The sequence below is a fragment of the Bubalus bubalis genome, chromosome 9, assembly GCF_019923935.1.
Source record: "Bubalus bubalis isolate 160015118507 breed Murrah chromosome 9, NDDB_SH_1, whole genome shotgun sequence".
Classification (NCBI taxonomy): domain Eukaryota; kingdom Metazoa; phylum Chordata; class Mammalia; order Artiodactyla; family Bovidae; genus Bubalus; species Bubalus bubalis.
The window spans coordinates 37,828,769-37,848,762 of NC_059165.1; the positions used below are offsets into that span (position 1 = coordinate 37,828,769).

At 38.0% G+C, this 19,994-nt stretch overlaps 1 protein-coding gene across 5 annotated transcripts in view; it reads left to right on the forward strand.

Moving 5' to 3' along the window:
• The window catches only part of GABRB2 (gamma-aminobutyric acid type A receptor subunit beta2), a 288,144-nt gene that overhangs the window by 250,068 nt on the left and 18,082 nt on the right, over window positions 1–19,994 (forward strand). The window lies entirely within an intron of this gene.

Sequence of the window (19,994 nt, forward strand, 5' to 3'; positions counted from 1 at the left end):
TGTTATGTTTGCATCAAGTCCTTATTTCTTTATTATTATTTATATTTTATAAATAAGTATTATCTCAGCAGGCCCAGTGTTGCTATAATGATAGAAAAGAGGCAGTAATTGAGATTGTTTTTTGTCAATGCTCTTGACTTAAATGAACTCCAAAGAAAGTCCACTGAGGGCTAAAACTTGGAGTTTGGTTTCTGAATCCTGACATGTTTACACGTCTTAATTGGCAAATTGTCCTTCACCTTGCCCTGCCAACTGGAGGAGGGAAAGGGGGATGATAATAGTCACCATTCCAGATTATCATCTCCTATGTGTCTCTCAGTTTTCTTCTATTTCTTGATGAGGCCACAAATGGTACTGAATCTGTGAACCTTTCCTATGAGGACTTGATGCCAGATGAGTTGTCATTACTATATCTTGAAGTATCATGTTCTTCCTTAGTTTTGTGGCTCTAACCCCAAATTCCTTGATTCCTCATTGTTACTGCCTTTCTGGTGGGAGACAGGTATGGTTACCTCTTAAATTGCTAGTTTGCTTTGCTATTTTAAGTTGCTTTTTAAACTTTGTTACTTGGTGCGTTATACATAGCAGAGTCTGATAAAGGGTATCAGGTAGATTCCAGAAGAAGAGATGTTTGAAACTTCATTACTCAACAATTTTAGGTCTAATCCCCTACTATGCCTATTCCCTTAGGCTATGGTGTTGCTGCTGTTCTTGTTTTTAACCGAAGCCACTATTGTGGAAGTGAACGTGGACTGATTTGATTGGGCAGTATTCTAGGTAGAATGCTAATCATGTAGAAACATGTCTGACAGAGTTTGGGCTTATAATGAAAATGGTTGAAAAATATTGTATTTTTCAAAATCAGAATTAGAGTATACTGCATGATTCGTCTTTGATTTAAACTGGGTTAAAGTTACATGAAAATTCAGGAAATGCCTCAGATTATGAGAATATTTGAAGGAAAATTTGCCTCTTTGGTGCTCTTTTCAACTGATGGCTTGAAAGAGTTAATGATACTCTCTGATGCCATGACGTGGACCTGCGTGTGCCAAGGACTCTTTCTAATTCATAAAACAGTATGTTAAAAGGAATGATTTACCTTGAAATATGAATCTTAATGTCTTCTGCATTTATGGTTTTGTTTGTTGGGTATGTGTTTACTCTGTCCTTTGAATTCTCTTTTAATTTCATGTTTAGAGTATGAAATGAGGGTCAATATTCAAAAGTTTAAATACTGAGCTATTAAACCTTTCACCTGAAAAAGTGTTAAAATGTATTTGACAATCCTTAGAGTTAGGAGGGTGCACCTGGATGATGGTAACTGTTAGACTGAACTGGGTTCACTGTCAAGCATGGTCTTTTATGAGCTGAGTAATATTACACTTGTTTAACCTTTCTATCCCTCAAGTTCCTCAGCTGAAAGCTGAAACACTAATTTTTGCTTCATGGGACCACTGAGAGGATAATTTGTTGAGGTCTTATACAGTGCCAGACATAGAGCACTCTATAAATAGTCACTGTTCTGGGGATGGTAGCAGTGTATATCTTTCCTAATTTTTATTTTTTTAGATCTATTACTGTTTTTATGATTATAAAACTAATTCATGGCCATGCTTTTTTAAAAAAATATGCAGAAGGCTATGAAAACCACCAGGGTTGACACATTGTTAACATTGCCCTTTTTTCATTTAGTGACATACTTTTATATAAATAATTATGCTCTACTATTGAATGTATGCTATTTTCTACTTACCTTTTTTCTGTCTTTAAGTATACAGCATTTCTAATAACCACAAAATATTTCCTTGAATGTACCATGATTTATACAACAAGCACCTGTTGTTAGACGTGCATGGTTTCTAAGTAGTTTTCAATTATAAACAACTAAAATAAGTGTTCCATTACTGACATGTTTGTACACCATTGATTTCTAATACATTTCTTAAAGTGAAATTTCTGAGTCAAAAAGCATATGCCTTAAAATTGTGATGCATATTTCAAATTGTTCCCTAGAAACGTTCTACTGTGGTTTATATACCTACTATGAGAGTATGGCGGTACACACACATGTGCGGGCGCACACACACACACACGCCACCCAGCCCTTAAAATGATGAAAAAATAGAAAACTGATGTCTGTTTTCTGTTGTAAAAAGTGTTAGAGAAGTTGAGATGTAAGAATCCAAAACCCATGTGCAGTTTTCTGTGTCCAAAAGCCATAGAGGATAAAATGGCAATGGAAAAGCAAAATAATCAGTACCCAACTACAACTGAAACTCTGCAGAGAGACAGAAATGCATAAGGAGAGCCAATAGTAGGAAAATCCTATAGCAAAACTAATACAGTTATGTAAAGTTTGAAAATAAAATAAAATTAAAAAAAAAAAAGAAAAAGTCTGTCTCAAAATAAAGCGTCTAAACAAAGAAGCAGCATGGCAGCTATACAGGAAAGCTCTCAGATGACGTATTTCTCTCCCTCTGTCTCTCTTTCTCTGTCTCTCACTCATTGGTGGAGACAGAGGAACTCAGCATGCAAAAGGTAATGACTCTTTATGGGAAAAAATACTTCAGGATACATTAACACTTTAATTTAAAAGTGTTTTTCTTGGAAAAATTGAAAGAGGGAAGAGGGTTCAGGATGGGGAACACATGTATACCTGTGGCAGATTCATTTTGATATATGGCAAAACCAATACAATATTGTAAAGTTAAATAAAATTAAATTAAAAAAAAAAAGAAAGAGAATATGAAACAAAAGGCCAAGTATAAACAATTTTCTTAGACACTAATTAAATCTAAAATTCTAAGAAAGAAAATCAGTATGGCAAAAACATCAATACCACAAAGTTCAGGCTATAGAAAACCATGTCATATACAGAAAAAGGAAAAAAGAGAAATACAGGTAAAAACCACTTAGAGAAAACAATAAATATACAGGACAGGTACAGCAGAGTAAGCATACAGAACTGTGGTTTTTGTGAAATATAGGATGAAACAAAAAGAAAATAGAAAAAATATTTAAATCTGACATCATTAACTGATTATAATGATGATGATTAATATTTCTTGAATGCCATGTGTCTGCTTAGACACTCTACATATCTTGTTATGACATAAGTCATTATTACCCTATGTTGTGAAAAGTGAAAGTGAAGTCGTTCAGTCGTGTCTGACTCTTTGCAACCCCGAGGACTGTAGCCCACCAGGCTCTTCCACCCATGGGATTCTCCAGGCCAGAATACTGGAGTGGGTTGCCATTTCCTTCATTGGGGGATCTTCCTGACCCAGGGATGGAACCCAGGTCTCCCGCATTGCAGGCAGACACTTTAACCTCTGAGCCACCAGGGAAGCCCACCCTATGTTGCAGTTGTTATAATTTTATAGATGGTGAACAGAGGCCTGGAGAGTGTAATTAATCTTCTTAAGGTTGGATGACTAAGAAATGGTTGAACAGAAATTATGACCAAAGGATACATTCTAACTACTATGCTATACATTATGTTTATACATACCAGTAATGAAATTAATCATTAGGCATAAAGGATATACTGAGTTCTGAGATAAAAATTATATAATACCATTGCTACTTTATTATGTTCCTTTAAAATTACTTACACTTTCAATCAGAAAAAGTGAATGACCTACGAGGAAGGGAAAATAAATCTGAAACTACTCTACAGCAATATTAAATTTTATAAGACAATGGAAAAAAAAGTTACAGAGTTTGGAGGGGGAGAAAATATAACAGAGAATTCCATGGACTGTAAAGTCTGTGGGGTCACAAGAAGTTGGACACGACTGAGCAACTTTCACTTTCATTATTGGTATTATTTCAAGACAAAAGAAGAACAATCTATCCTTAGTATGCAAAATCTAAGGGAACAACCAAAGAAAAATATTATGGTGTAATTTTAAAAATCTGGCTCCCAACAGAAAATAGTCAAAATAAAGAACTTTAGAATAGAAAAAGTCAGTATATGCTAGTATGTAGAACTGAAGGTAGCATGTATAACTAAAACTATATGACTCCAAAATTTAAGTTAGAAATAAAAGATAACTGAAATATTTTTTAAAAATTAGATACAGAAAATATATTAAAAATATAAATCAGGATAGGTGTGACAATGATGGAGAGAATATTTGTTTTCTAATTCATAGCAAGGACTCAGTATTTGCATTTTATTCTTATAGTTTATGAATCAAGGATTTGAAGGTTAAGAATATCTTTTAAATTAACATAGATAACTTAGACAACTATGTTTTTTAAAGGGTCTACCATACACTACCTTAGGGTCATCTGAGATGTTTGGTTAAAAACTAACTTCCCCCCGAAACATAAGTCAAAATGTTGAGTAAGAATAGTGAGGAATTGACCTTTCCATTTCTAAGAACTTTTGGTGTTACACTAAAGCATGAAATCTGAGCCATTATGGACGAAGAAGAATCAAGAACTGATAATTCATCTTATAAAACCTTAGAAAATCAGGTAGAAATAAACAAAAGAGAGATGCAGAGCAACATTATTTTCTAGTTAAATATGAAGTCAACCTAAGTGCCCATCAATAGACAAATAGAAAAAGAAGATGTGGTGTATAGAGTAGAATATTGCTGATCCATGAAAAATGAAATATTGTCATTTATGACAACATGGATGGATCTCAAGGGCATTGTGCCAAGTTAAATGGGTCTGACAGATAAAAACAAATACCACATGATCTTACTTGTGGAATTCAAAAAACAAATGAACAAATAATATGAAAATATACCCATAGATATAAGATTAAACAGCTATTTGTCAGAGGGGGAGGGGTGTCTGTACTCTATGGACAGAATAGCTAAAGAGGATTAAAAGGTACAGACTTTGATTTATATAATAAATAGGGAGGGTACAGACATCATAAAGGATATTGGTCAATGATAACGTAATACCTTTGTAGGGGCAGATGGTCATTAGCCTTATTGTGGTGATAATTTCATAATGGAAACAAACATCAAATCATTATGTAGGGCATCTGGAACTAGCAAAACATTATGCAGGTGGTGCAGTGGTAAAGAATCCAGTTGGCAAAGTAGGAGACACAAGAGATACAAATTCAATCCCTGTGTTGGGAAGATCCCCTGAAGGAGGAAATGGCAACCCACTCCAGTATTCCCTGTGGGATAATCCCATGGACAGAGGAGCCTAGCAGGTTACAGTCCATGGGGTCACAAAGAGTCAGACACAATTGAGCGACTGAGCATACACATGTCAACTATATTTCACTGAAAAAAAGATACAGATAATGTATGTAAAGCTAGACATCAGAATAAGGATAAGGACAACTTAAAAAAAATGTAGAGTAGAAATTAAGATGATAGAATTAAGACCATTGTCTTAACTATTATAACTAAAACATGTATCAACTCACATATTAAAAGAATAAGATTTGTAAATCAAGAACTAAACCCAATAAAAAACTATTTATGGAGAAATATTATAAGTAAACTCAGACAAAAACAAATGAAGTAAATATAAATCTAAAAAAAATGAAGATTGAATATTGTTACTATATAAGGATGATTTGAAGTTAGAAAATATTGATTGAGAAATATAATAATTGTAATCAAAATCAAAGATATAATCATTGGTTTATAACTCATATATAATTCATAAAACTAAAATTGAAATAGCATCCAAATAAATTTGAATGATTGAAAGTAAAGAGAGAAAAATGACAGAAACATTACCTAAGTAGTATATTTAATAAAGTTAATTAGTTGTATAAACTTATTTTTATACAGCTAAGGAAAAGGCTACCCACTCCAGTATTCTGGCCTGGAGCATTCCATGGGGTCACAGTCCATGGAGTTGCAAAGAGTCGGACATGACTGAGTGACTTTCACTTTCATATCAAAGATACAATAAAAATTAATTTGCAGAACATTTGGAAAATAATGGCAGCTTAAAATATTACAGAGTTAATTCTAAGGGATGTGGCTAAAATAGTTAATAGTCAGAAAGTTGTAGTTTCAAATAAATCTCTAGTAACTAATTTTAGAAAGTAGACATATATAATTCAAGAAGTTAAAATATCAACCAAATATCTTAAAGAAGAAAGAAATAATTTATACTGTAAATTAACAAATTTTAAATTTAAATTTAAATTTAAAATATTTTAAATTTTTAATTAGAAAATTAAATAATTTACAAGTAAGTCAGTTACTATTTAAAAAGTTAAGTACAATCAGGAAGTAATTGACCAAGGAAGAGCTTATTAAAGAAGCCAAGAGGGAACCAATATGGATATATCACAGTAGACATTTTTTTAAAAGCATGACAATCATATAAAAAGATGCAATTAAAAGAAAATTATGTTAATGTTAGAAAACATGGTTAAAATATATGATATTTTTAGAAATTATAAATGATCAAAACTGAGTCAAGGAGAAAGAGAAAACAAAAACAGATTAATTACCAAAGATAAAACTAAGATAATGGACAGAAAAATATAACTCACATTGCAAAAGGTCAACTGTCCTAGAAAGTTTCATCAATCAATCCTGTCAAATTTTCAAAAGCAAATACCTCCATGGGTATTAAACCCTAGCAGATCCTAGCAGGAAAAAAAAAAAAAAAAAACTTGCAAATGATTTAGAGAGTGGTATAACATCAATAAGATGCCAAAACCTATGTAAAAAAGAACAAAAGTACATAAAGGCAACTATGCATCCACTTCACTAATGAACATCAGTGGGGGAAATAATAATTCTTAAATTAACTTTTCACACTGAATCCAGAGAATACAAAAAGCAAGCTAAACAAAATAACCACATAGTGCAACTTCAAAATAAAAATATATTTACCATATTAATAAATTGAAGAGGTGACAAGACTTTCATCCTTTTAGTAGATACCAAAAGGTTTCAAAGGTATCTATTGAAGTCAGTATTCATTCTTGGTTGGAGGAGGAAATAGCAACCCACTCCAGTATTCTTGCCTGGGGCGTTCCATGGACTGGGGAGCTGTGGCGGGCTGCAGTTCATGGGATCGCAAAAGTTGGCCACAACTTAGTAACTAAACAACAACAATAATAACTCATTCTTGATTATAAACATAGAATCCTTTAGGAAATTGGGGAGTAATGACTGCTTCCCTGCTATGGTTTCTCTATCTATCTATTTAACCAAAGGCTCTGTCTCTTACCTCTTGTCTAAACGTGGGATAGTAAAGGCAGAGACAAGAAGTGAATCTCACCATCACCACCATTATTTAACTTTTTCAAAATTATTAGCCAGTGAAATTACATGAGAGAAACAAATTTAGAAAAGAAGGAAAAATAATTTTACCCTTAGCAAAAAAACAAAAAAAATTAGTTAAGCAAAATCCAAGAGACCTGAGAAATACCTTTAGAAATCATATGAAAAGTTAGAAACATTTCCATAGCTTTTCTATATAAAGAGTATATAAATAATAATTAAAATATAAATGGAAAGGAAAAACAGAACCCTTTCCCCAAAATGTATTTAAGGAAAGAAAACTTTATTTTAAAATAACTGATTTTTTTAAGGTAGCATTTTAAAGGAATCTGTTCTTTCTAAAACATTCCAAGTGTAATGTAATCTCAATGGGCTTCATTTTTGGGTTTTGTTTTTTTTAATGGTTTGTTTTAGAAATTTGAAACAGCAATTCTAAAGTTTGTTTGAAAGAAAGATATATAGGAAGACTCAGGAAAGTGAAAAATAGAAAAGAATAGCTCTACTAGAAATTTAAATAAATTAAAAAACCACAGGGATTAATGTAGTAGAGCACTGAGTCAGTGCTGGCTAAATAAAAGAGTAAGAAGATGAGTTAGAAATATAATAAAGTTCCTCATAACAGTATCATTTCACATCTTGGATACATTTGAGTTATTTAATAAACAGCAGTGACAACTGATGGCCATTGGGGGATGTTTAAATATAGTCCATTTAACTAACCCACCCTCCTCTAAATTGTGGCTGTATCTAAGGTCCCAAGTACAACACAAGTAACACAATCATTATTGCATTATTCTGATTTTGCTTTCTGTTTTTGTAGTGGCTACATTTGGAGGATATAGACTAGTAGGAATACTTTCTTTCACTTTATATCTTTCTATATTGTTTAAACTGTTACAATGAGTATATATTACTTTTTAAATTTAAGAAAGTGTATGTATGTGTATGTATACATATTCTTATCTGATTTGCCAATATGATCCTATAATCTCCTATAATCCTTTATTATATTCTCTCTCTCACATGCAGACAAGCTCCCCATACCTTCCACATTGATATATATATACACACACACATATATATATACACACACACCACACACATTTCCTGCTTTTCCCAATGCTTCCTATATTACTTAATCAGATTAACTCAAGGTAATTACATATAAATAACACATGCTCATTTCTAATGGTTATTCTTTATATTCTAATAACAATTGCTGTCAGAAAGGAAAAGAGAGAGAAGAAAGACCGGAAGAGGAGGGCGTGGACTGCATAGTAATTGCTCTGGGAGCATCCAAGCCCATGCTGTCCTGCTTTCTCATCGATGCTGTCACCAGAAATTCAAGATTCCAGTGACACAGTTAGAGACCTCAGATACTTTTTCCAGGCTTGGATGTACCTGTAGCAACAATGTTCACAGCTTCCTGCAAATATAGCTCCCTATCAAAAAACAGTAATTTTCTAACAATGCAGTGGACTGAACCTCAGGGAACTCAGTATTCAGTTTCACCTCCGACACTGAAGCCATATTTGTAGTATCAGAGAAGTCACCAGTCTTATAAAATAAGGGTGTAGTCTCCAAGTTCTCCTCCACCTTAAAAATAGTATAGTTTCAGGATGTTTCTGGAATATTCTGGCCTGAAATTCATTAGTTCCATAGCTGGCTTCCAGTTAAACCTATTATCATTTATTTTGCCACAAGCAATTGCTTACTAATTTAAAATTTATAGATACTTACACAGAGTACATATCAGGCTCTGTGGTTAAAAACCATTGTCTTTTGTAAAACAAGTTTCCTTTTGAAAACAATGTGAAAAATGTTTATAAGGAGAAATATTATAAAATAACTTTCTTGGATTAGGAAGAACTAAAAGTACTTTGTATCCAGCTCCTGTTCTAGAAATTACTCATCTAAAAAGGTATATTTCTTATATTGAATTAATTAGGATGTAAATTAAATAGTGGAAGTGGTTCACATGGTAAAGAATCTTCCTGCAATGCAGGAAACCCAGATTTGATCCCTGGGTTGGGAAGATCCCCTGGAGAAGGGAATGGCAACCCACTCCAGTATTCTTGCCTGGAGAATTCCATGGACAGAGCAGCCTGGTGGGCTTCAGTCCATGAGGTCGCAAAGAGTCAGACACAAGTAAGTGACTCACACTTTCACCTTTTCCCAAAGTAGTAAATAACCAATGAGGCAGGTCCATTAGATGATGATCATGTGCCTCAGTGGAGTATTTATGCTTTTTCAATGTGCTTCCTGGGGTACCTCATTTAATTATCTCAAAAATCAGCAGAAGCACAGAGGCTAGATATAATCCCCATTCTGTAGATGAGAAAACGGGACACACCTGGAAAGTCATCATCAGTGAAAAATTGCCAGGACCAAAGCCCCTCGAGTCTTCCTGTCATGTTCTTTGCTACTGCAAGGTGAGTTTCCCTGTGAATTCCCTCTGACTCAGTGAACCTGGTCATCTTCTGACCTGCAAGGATGCAGACGCTTACTATGACTTACATTTCCTAGAGTGAGAGTCATTCCCAAGGAATTAAGTTTTGGAGAATACTTCCTCTATCAGAATGCCCAGGTCACCACTGCTGCTGCTGCTGCTGCTAAGTCGCTTCAGTCGTGCCGACTCGGTGCGACCCCATAGACGGCAGCCCACCAGGCTCTCCTGTTCCTAGGATTCTCCAGGCAAGAACACTGGCGTGGGTTGCCATTTCCTTCTCCAATGCATGAAAGTGAAAAGTGAAAGTGAAGTCACTCAGTCGTGTCTGACTCTTAGCGACCCCATGGACTGCAGCCTACCAGGCTCCTCCATCCATGGGATTTTCCAGGCAAAAGTACTGGAGTGGGGTGCCATTGCCTTCTCCACTAACCAAGACTTAATCAATAGCATAAAAAGTTCATATGTAACACTTTGTAACTTTTCACATTGCACAGTAATACTTTAGCTCTTTGAGTTCTCTGTTCCATTCTAGAATTTGAAAATAGGACACTATTATGTTACCTTGTTGTTATATCAGTGCTGGAAATCAAGCCCACTTTGCAGTGTTATTAAAAGTCTTTCCAGAGCAGCATGCACTAATTTTCAGTTTTTAAAGCAGATTCACTTATTAAAGCACCCCAAGTTGGTATGATACTATAGGTATTTCATTTCTTTTCTGATTTATAAATACCCATTAATAAATGTTTAGTTGATAGAAATCTCAGATTCTAGGAAATAAAGTAACAATCCTAGTACCATGAATACAACTATTACTAAGAAAACATTGGAAAGATTATAAGCTGTTGAGAAAGAGAAAGAAAACTGAGTGTTCCATGGGTAGCTTGGGGAATCAAGCACTGGCATTAAATTTTTATTAACCATATATCTATTAATATTAAATTATTTTGTTAGGGGAAAAAAAACAAAACTGCAGTACCTCCAGCAACCCTGTGTTCCTAAAGAAATTAGGAATATTTTATAGCCTCTTCTGAGAAGAGGTTTGCAGGATTGCTTGATGCTTGTTTAATTTTGGCAAAGAGCACCTGGGGAGACATAACCAAAATGGACCCTGACATCATTTTGAAAACTCCCCCAGCAATAAACAAGCTGTCTCTTTGCCTCTCAACATTTCCGCTAGCTTCTGCTGCAGAAAGTGTCTGGGAGCTGGACTGGCTTCAAGGGCACCATCGCTGGCTTTCTCCAGTGAGTCACAGGATGCTTGCCTTGACTCCCTACAGGGAGGGAAGCACCTCTGAGTTGTGGAGGCCTGAGAGTGCACTGAAGTAAGAAGTCCTCAACAGTGAATACTGCTTTAGAGCGTTGCAAATTTCCCTGGCCCATCCTCAGCCCAGGACCACAGGATTGATTTTGGTTCAGCACTTTCAAATGTTGATCCCCCGAAGTCAAAGCCATGGCTTTCAGCTACACTCTGCTCCCGTCATTGTAGGCAGCTGCAAGATAACTTTCAGCTTCTCATAAGTAAGACAGATTTGGAAAGAACATCACAAATGTGTTGATCATTCAGCAAGTACTTTGCCAGGTTCTACTCCTGGAAGGTAGCCTAATGGTGAAGAGCATGGGCAGACCTACCTAGCTTAGTCACTTATACTTGATTTTGGATTTGAGACAGTTCTGAGTTCAAGCCCCAGAACTGTCGCTTACTAACTCTGTGAGCAAGGGAAAGCAGTCTGAGCCTCAGTTTCCTCAATTGTAAGTTGGAGTTGGCAGTTCTACCCTCAGAAGATAGTTTTAAGGATTATGGAAGTACATGGAAAATGCTTGGCTGGCTGAGACTAAGTGTTGGATAGCAGTAACTGTGATGTGATACGGACCATAACAGGGCTCACAAGCACCATCCCCTCTTAGTCTGCTGGGAGAGTCAACTGCTTGTATAATATTCCTCCAAATTGTACAAGGTAATTTCAGAATGAATAGAACATGTCATAGATGATGCATCCCACTAAATCTCAGAGGAGAGAGGTGTCATGTTCTGATGCCTGTTCAGGAAAAACTTCACAGAGTGAAAGATACATTCCATTTCAAAAGGAGCAAGGAGCTGTTCCTCCCAGACAGGTTCTACAGCTATGGTATAACAAGAATAGTTGAACCCTTGAAACAATATTGAAGGATCCTCTTATTTTATAAATGACAAAACTGATACCCAGCAAGGAGTGACAAGTCCAAGGACACACAGCAATTTACTAGCAAAGACCCCAGGTTTTTTTTTAGCATAACCTGCCCATTGCACAGCACTGCTTTTCATTCCTTGATTTGACAATACATGATAGTTTGACCTACATCCTCACTCAGTCTCTCACATTGTTCTAACTAAGCTCTCTGAGAAAAGTTGATAAACAGGAAATCATTCTGGTCCATTGGAAAAAGCTTTTTGCCTGCTCCTACCTACTGTGTAACCTGGAGCAAAATACTCCCCCATCTGAACTAGTACTAATGTCTTCTCAAAGTTGACATTTACCAAGAGCTTACAGGTGCTCTACTTCAGTTATCCCTTACCATCCACTGCCCCATAGCAGCGTCTTATAGAGACTTATCCATGGGGACTTATCCGATGCCTGTTCAGGAAAAACTTCACACAACACTGGAATCACTAATACTCTAATAAGCACTGATTCCCAGCCCCATCACTGGAATTACTGAACCAGAAATTCTGGCAGCCTAAGAATTTTAAGTGTAGCCAGATGCCCAGATGATTCTGATGCTCATAAAGTTGAAGCTTGCTGATATACTAGGTGCTCTTAGGTACTCTTATAATTCTCTAAAATCCTACTAAATACAAAAGCGGAGGCCTAGAAAGAGGTAACATATTCAGCTCAAATGGTAAAGAATCTGCCTGCAATGTGTGATACCCAGGGTCAGGAAGATCCCCTGGAGAAGGGAATGGCAACCCACTCCAGTATTCTTGCCTGGAGAATTCCGTGGACAGAGAAGCCTGGAGGGCTACTGTCCAAGGGGTTGCAAAGAGTTGGACATGACTGAGCGACTAACACTTCTAAGAATTTACATTGTAGCCAGCTTCCCAGATGATTCTGATGCTCATAAAAGTTTGAAGCTTGCTAATATACCATGATCTCATAACCCTTTAAAATTCTACTTTAGACAAAAGGAGAGGCCCAGAGAGAGGTAACATATTCAGGCACATATCTCATAAGTGGCAAATTTAGGATTTGAATCCATGTCTTTTTGTTTGTTTTGTTTTTGAGGATTTTTAATATGTGACTTCAAGTCCAGCTGAGGTTTTATTCTTTAGCCAAGCATCCCAGATTGACAGCTGAGCCTGAGGTTCTTCCCTATTTTTCCAAACTCATAATTTTCTTCATTTCTCAATTTAATCCGCAGCCAATGTTTTGTGAAGTTCAGTCACTTTCATCGTTTATCCTCATCTGCAGATCTCAGAGCTGAGGGTCATCAGGTGTTAAAATGGAACAGAGATGTCTGACAAGGTGGTGTCATATTAAGAGCAATTCTTCTAACAAGAATTGGGTTGTGAGGGTGGCTAGTGCACTGGTCAGTTCTCACTGGGGTAATTCACCACGTAACTGGCTAAATGCACAGAAGCCTTCAGACTGCAGTTGTACAAGGGATGTCTGGCTGAGATGGATGTCAGGGTTTATCTCCAGTTCAGTCTTCCCCTGAGAGTTAGTTGGTTCCTTGGTTGTGATTCACTGGATATTCTTAAAGGGGAGCTCAAAAATCATTACTAGTTATCTCCTGCATCCCTTTACTGTACAGAGGATGGAAACATCCTTTAACATATTTGGAGAAACACCCAAGCTTCATGGAAAAATTGCTTTTTTAGTTTTAGAAAATCCTACAGTTTTTGACATTTAGAACTTTAAAGGATCTAAGAGATGATCTAACCTAGTGCTTCCCAAGTGTGTGTAAGGTGGCACTAGTGGTAAAGAACCTGCCTGACAATGCAGGAGATGTAAGAGATGGCTGGTTCAAGTCCTGGGTCGGGAAGATCCCCTGGAGTGCAGGTTGGCAACTCACTCCAGTATTCTGGCCTGGAGAATCCCATGAACAGAGGAACCTGGTAGGCTATAGTCCATAGGGTCTCAGAGAGTCAGACACAACTAAGTGACTGAGCACGCATGCATGCACACTTCTGGTTAAAGGGTAGATTCTTATTTAGTACGTCTAGGGTGAGGCTTCAGAGTCTACATTTCTAACCGAGTCCTGCTGAAGCCAAACCTGCTGCTCTCTGCTGCTGCTAAGTCACTTCAGTCGTGTTCGACTCTGTGTGACCCCATAAACAGCAGCCCACCAGGCTCCCCCGTCCCTGGGATTCTCCAGGCAAGAACAGTGGAGTGGGTTGCCATTTCCTTCTCCAATGCATGAAAGTGAAAAGTGAAAGTGAAGTCACTCTGCACCACCCTTAATAGCAGGGACCTCACCCAGGGAAGATAAATGAGTTACACCTTGAGGATCAGACTTGGAACAACTAATGATCGTGTCTTAAGAACTAGACTTAGGATTCCGTAGTTGACTCTGGGACCAACTGGTCAGTTCCACAGGTTATCAAAGGCTTCAGAAGAAACTTCACCTCAAAAAAGTCTCCGTTTTTTTGTTTTTGTTTTTGTTTTTTTAATTAGCACTTCTTTTTACTTGTAGTTGCATTTTTACAACATTTTTTAATTTCTGAGTTTTTGTTAATTAGTTTTTTTTTTTATTGAGGTATATTTGGCATAACATTGTATTACTTATAGGTATACAATGTCATGGTTTGATATATGTACTTATTGCAAAAATGATCACCATATCCAGTTAATATCCATCACCCTACAAAGTTATATTTTTGTGATGTCTCATTTTTATATGTAGAAACTGAAACCCAGAAATGTCAGTGACTTGCTCAGGGTCATAGTAGCAGGTAGTGGTAGAGATGGGACTAAATTAAATGTATCCTAGATTTCTCTCTCTGAGCTGCACATTTTAATCACAGATTACATGTGAAGCTGTTTTAAAGTATCTTTCCTCAGTTCTATAGTTGGCAGAATAAGCCACAGAGTCCAATATGGATACAAGAAACCAGGACAAGAAGCTGGCTAGTTAAGCCTGGCTTAACTTCTGAAAAGCTTTGCAACTTTGAGAGAAGAATTTCTCTGGGCCTTGGGTTTGTTATCCGTGAGATGAGGAAGTCCTTCCCTCATCTTTCAGTTTTATTCTGGTGTTGTAGAAGGCAATGAGATAAAAGATAACAAACTCATTTGACAAAACATAAGTGATAAATAAGTTGAGGGCATTTTTATTAAACTGCTTTAGGATAATAATAAAAATTTCTCATAGGCTATTGAATTTGGAAATGTGTATGTGTATACACACACACACACACACACACATATAAAATATGTGCACTTACCATTGTCTTAGGTTCAATTTGATTTAGAATGATATTTGATTTTTATTAATGAGGCCTTTTTGACTTTCTGCTCACTTTAATATATCCACTTTGTGCAAAGCATGCATAGGAGCATGGAGAAGAGAAAACTGAAAAAGGAAGGGAGAAAGAGAGACAGGAAGAGAAAGAGGGAGAAAGAGATCAACACAGCCAGCCCAAATCTTGTCAAGGATATCTTCTTGTTCTGGGCTGCCAGGAACAACAAGGCCCCTTGTTTCTTCGTTCATATCTAGAAGGGGAGCTGGGGATGTTTTAAAATACGAAGATTCCAACAAACCTTTCATTTTTTTGACAATAGCTCAGTTGACTTAGACCTCCCGTCCCTGTACCAGTGGCTGGCAATGGGAGGGAAAATACCAAGACTGGTTTAGCAATCAGGCCCACATCTAAAACAGGACAATAGTCTCTACTCTCTGTTAAAGGGGTAGAGTAGCTTCAACTACAACATCCACTGCAAGGGGTTAATGAGAAAATATAAAGAATTCACTTTACCTGCCTATACAATTCAGTGAATTGACATCTCCTCTCCCACTTGTGGAATTTTAAAGTTATAAATACCCTAACAATGGTTACCTTTTATTACATACCCGATTGTGTGCCAGTTGTCATGGTCAGCTCCTTAAATATCTTACCACAGTTTTTAAACAAACCACAGGGTGTAGCTTCATTTCAAAGATGAGGTGATGGCTACATTTTAAAGATGAGGGCATTGAGGCTCAGCTCAGCTGTGGAGCGTGCCCTCGGTCACAGAGCTAATTAATAGAGAAGCTGGAATTCAAAGCTGATTCAAAAACTCTTGTCTTCAAGACTTAATTATGTAGATGTTCTTATCTACACTGCAATTTAAAATGTACTTTCATATTATTACTATCATTATAATGAAACTCTCTTTGTAGATGCATTTAACTTGGAGAAAAAGAGACTTATTTCCCATAAATTCATGAAGCTGTAAATAAATCTGAAAACTTAGTTATGAGTTTTCAGATTTATTTACAGCTTCATGAATTCCCCACCTTTGACTGATCCTTTTGGCAAATAACAAAATGGAACATTTGAGTTACCTCTTGCCTCTGCCCACTATAAGGATAAGGAACCCAGCAAGGTCCCCACACTAAGCATTCAGTTCAGTTCAGTCGCTCAGTCGTGGCCAGCTCTTTGTGACCCCATGAATCGCAGCACGCCAGGCCTCCCTGCTGCTGCTGCTGCTGCTGCTAAGTCACTTCAGTCGTGTCCGACTCTGTGTGACCCCAGAGACGGCAGCCCACCAGGCTCCCCCGTCCCTGGGATTCTCCAGCAAGAACATTGGAGTGGGTTGCCATTTCCTTCTCCAATGCATGAAAGTGAAAAGTGAAAGTGAAGTCGCTCAGTCATGTCAGACTCCTAGTGACCCCATGGACTGCAGCCCACCAGGCCCCTCTGTCCATGGGATTTTCCAGGTAAGACTACTGGAGTGGGTTCCCATTGCCTTCTCCATCACCAACTCCCGGAGTTCACTCAGACTCAGGTCCATCGAGTCAGTGATGCCATCCAGCCATCTCATCCTCTGTCGTTCCCTTCTCTTCCTGCCCCCAATCCCTTCCAGCATCAGAGTCTTTTCCAATGAGTCAACTCTTCGCATGAGGTGGCCAAAGTACTGGAGTTTCAGCTTCAGCATCATTCCCTCCAAAGAAATCCCAGGGCTGATCTCCTTCAGAGTGGACTGGTTGGATCTCCTTGCAGTCCAAGGGACTCTCAAGAGTCTTCTCCAACACCACAGTTCAAAAGCATCAATTCTTCAGTGCTCAGGTTTCTTCACAATCCAACTCTCACATCCATACATGACCACAGGAAAAACCATAGCCTTGACTAGACAGACCTTTGTTGGCAAAGTAATGTCTCTGCTTTTGAATATGCTATCTAGGTTAGTCATAACTTTCTTTCCAAGGAGTAAGCGTCTTTTAATTTCATGATTGCAGTCACCATCTGCAGTGATTTTGGAGCCCCAAAAAATAAAGTCTGACATTGTTTCCACTGTTTCCCCATCTATTTCCCATGAAGTGATGGGACCAGTTGCCATGATCTTCGTTTTCTGAATGTTGAGGTTTAAGCCAACTTTTTCACTGTCCACTTTCACTTTCATTAAGAGGCTTTTTAGTTCCTCTTCACTTTCTGCCATAAGGGTGGTGTCATCTGCATATCTGAGGTTATTGATATTTCTCCTGGCAATCTTGATTCCAGCTTGTGTTTCTTCTAGTCCAGTGTTTCTCATGATGTACTCTGCATATAAGTTAAATAAGCAGGGTGACAATACACAGCCTTGATGTACTCCTTTTCGTATTTGGAACCAAGAAATATTACTTGCACTTTCTTTTCTCAGGCCTGTGAATAGTGAGGTCTCAACTTTTAGATACTTTGCTGGGAGACTGAAACTAGAAGATTCCCTGCCAACAGGCTGTTGCAAAGAGAAGCACACCTGTACCAACACATTCATGTGTGTCGTAAGGAGTGATGAAGCAAATTCTGTGTGTCCCCCTCTGTCACCACTTCCAAGGCTGTTTAAGTTGAGAACTGGTTTGACGCTACTGGTTTAATGTAGTGGGGGCTTCTCCTGATCATGATAAAGCAGTTCAGTTCCTTCCCCTGCTTACTTTTATTATAATTAAAGTTACTATTCCTTGAGTTTTTCAAATAGGGCATTGCTTTAGGTGCTTTTATCTCATTTAGTCCTCGTGTGTGTGCATGCATGCTGAGTCACTCTAGTCGTGTCTTACTCTTTGCAACCCTGTGGACTATCTCCTCTGTCCATGGGATTCTCCAGGCAAGAATACTGGAGTGGGTTGCCATTTCCTTCTCCAAGGGATCTTCCCAACCTAGGGATCAAATCTGCATCTCTGTGTCTCCTGCCGTGGCAAGCAGATTCTTTTATCAACAGCGCCACCTGGGAAACCATCAATCCTTACAGCCTCCCAATAAGGAAGATAATGTTATCCCTTTCCTTTCTTTTTGTTCTAATTTTTAAAAAAGCTTTTTATTTTGTATTGAAGTGAATTGAAGTGAAAGTCACTCAGTTGTGTCTGACTCTTTGCAACCCCATGGACTGTACAGTCCATGGGATTCTCCAGGCCAGGATACTGGAGTGGGTAGCCATTCCTTTCTCCAGGGGATCTTCCCAGCCCAGGGATTGAACCCAGGTCTCCCACACTGCAGGTGGATTCTTTACCAGCTGAACCATGCAGGAAGCCCAAGAACACTTGAGTGGGTAGCCTATCCTTTCTCCACTGATCTTCCCAACCCAGGAATTGAACCAGAGTCTCCTGCATTGCAGGCAGAGTCTTTACCAACTGCTCTCTGTTCTCAGGCCACCCTCTCTGACCCGCCATGCCTCTGTGCCTGTTCTCTCACTGTGCCTTCACTTCCACAGAGTGTGTTCGTGTTTCCGAAATGTCTCGAAACAAGAGGGAATTTCACTGTTTCAAGGGGACAATATCATGGGTCCCAATGTACCGTCTGTCTTAAGTGTGTTAACTCACCCTTGGTTCAAATCCCAGTCCCTTATTTACTTGTTGTGATTCTTTCAGGAGTGACTGACAGTAACCTGAGCTTGTACATCTCTGAAGTGAGCATTCATCAGAGCACCCACCTCAAATGACGGTGGTGAGCAAAGATGCACTCATCCATGTAGAGTGCTTGTAGAGTGGAAGGTACACTGTGTGTGTGCTTAGTCGCTCAGTCACATCTGATTCTCTGTGGCCCCATGGACCATAGACCTCCAGGCTCCTTGTCCATGGGATTCACCAAGCAGGAACACTGGAGTGGGTTACCATGCCTGCTTCCTGGGGATCTTCCCACCACAGGGATTGAACCTGTGTCTCCTGCATCTCCTGCATTGGCAGGTGGATTCTTTATCACTGCACCATCAGGAAAGCCCTGAATATGTACTCATTACTGCCTAATGGGGTTATCTGCTGATTCATCAGATACTTCCTGAATCCCTACCAGACATGCTCCTGGCTTCACAGAGACCACATCTTGAAAGGATGCACGTTAAACAAGTATCTAGAGAAATAATGTATAATTATAAATGTAAATAAGTACAGTGAGGAAAGTGTTTATGTTGCTGTGAGGCCATATGTCAGAGGACCTGACAGACTGAGGTTTGATCAAAGAAGACTCCCTGATGGAAGGAACATTTGAACTGAGGTCTGCAAGATACATAAGAGTGAGGAAGGACGAATAGGGATTCCAATGAGGATAAGGGGGCAACAGAGGATGAGATGGTTGGATGGCATCACCAACTCAATGGACATGAGTTTGAGCAGGCTCCAGGAGATGGTGAGGGACAGGGAGCCTGGCGTGCTGCAGCCCATGGGGTTGCAAAGAGTCAGACACAGCTTAGCAACTGAACAACAGCAACAACTCCCAATTACCTGTTGAAGCAAATATTAGAAATCCTTTGGTCCTGTTCAACAGCTACATAGTATTCAGTATCATAATGTTCTAGTGAGAAATCGGTGCTTATAAATACTTTCATTGTAAATAGATATTTGCTTTCTTCTATTCGTTGAAAGGCATTTGTTCTCTAATCTATAATGACAACTTTTAGCGTCATTTATTTCACCTTTGTTGTATATAGTGGATACTTGCTTATAGGTATTGACTTTATGTCGTCATCATTGTATTAGTTTTTTTAAATTACTATTGAGTTACTTTTCACCAGTGCATTCTTTTAAAATGAAGCTACTAGATCCATTGCTGGTTATGAGTAAACATGTGTCTAAACTCCCCTTCACAGGGTTTAGTAATCAGTGTGAAGCCGTGCACCCTCGCCATCAGCCTGTCTTTATTCAAGAGATCCATTTCAGCACCACCCCCA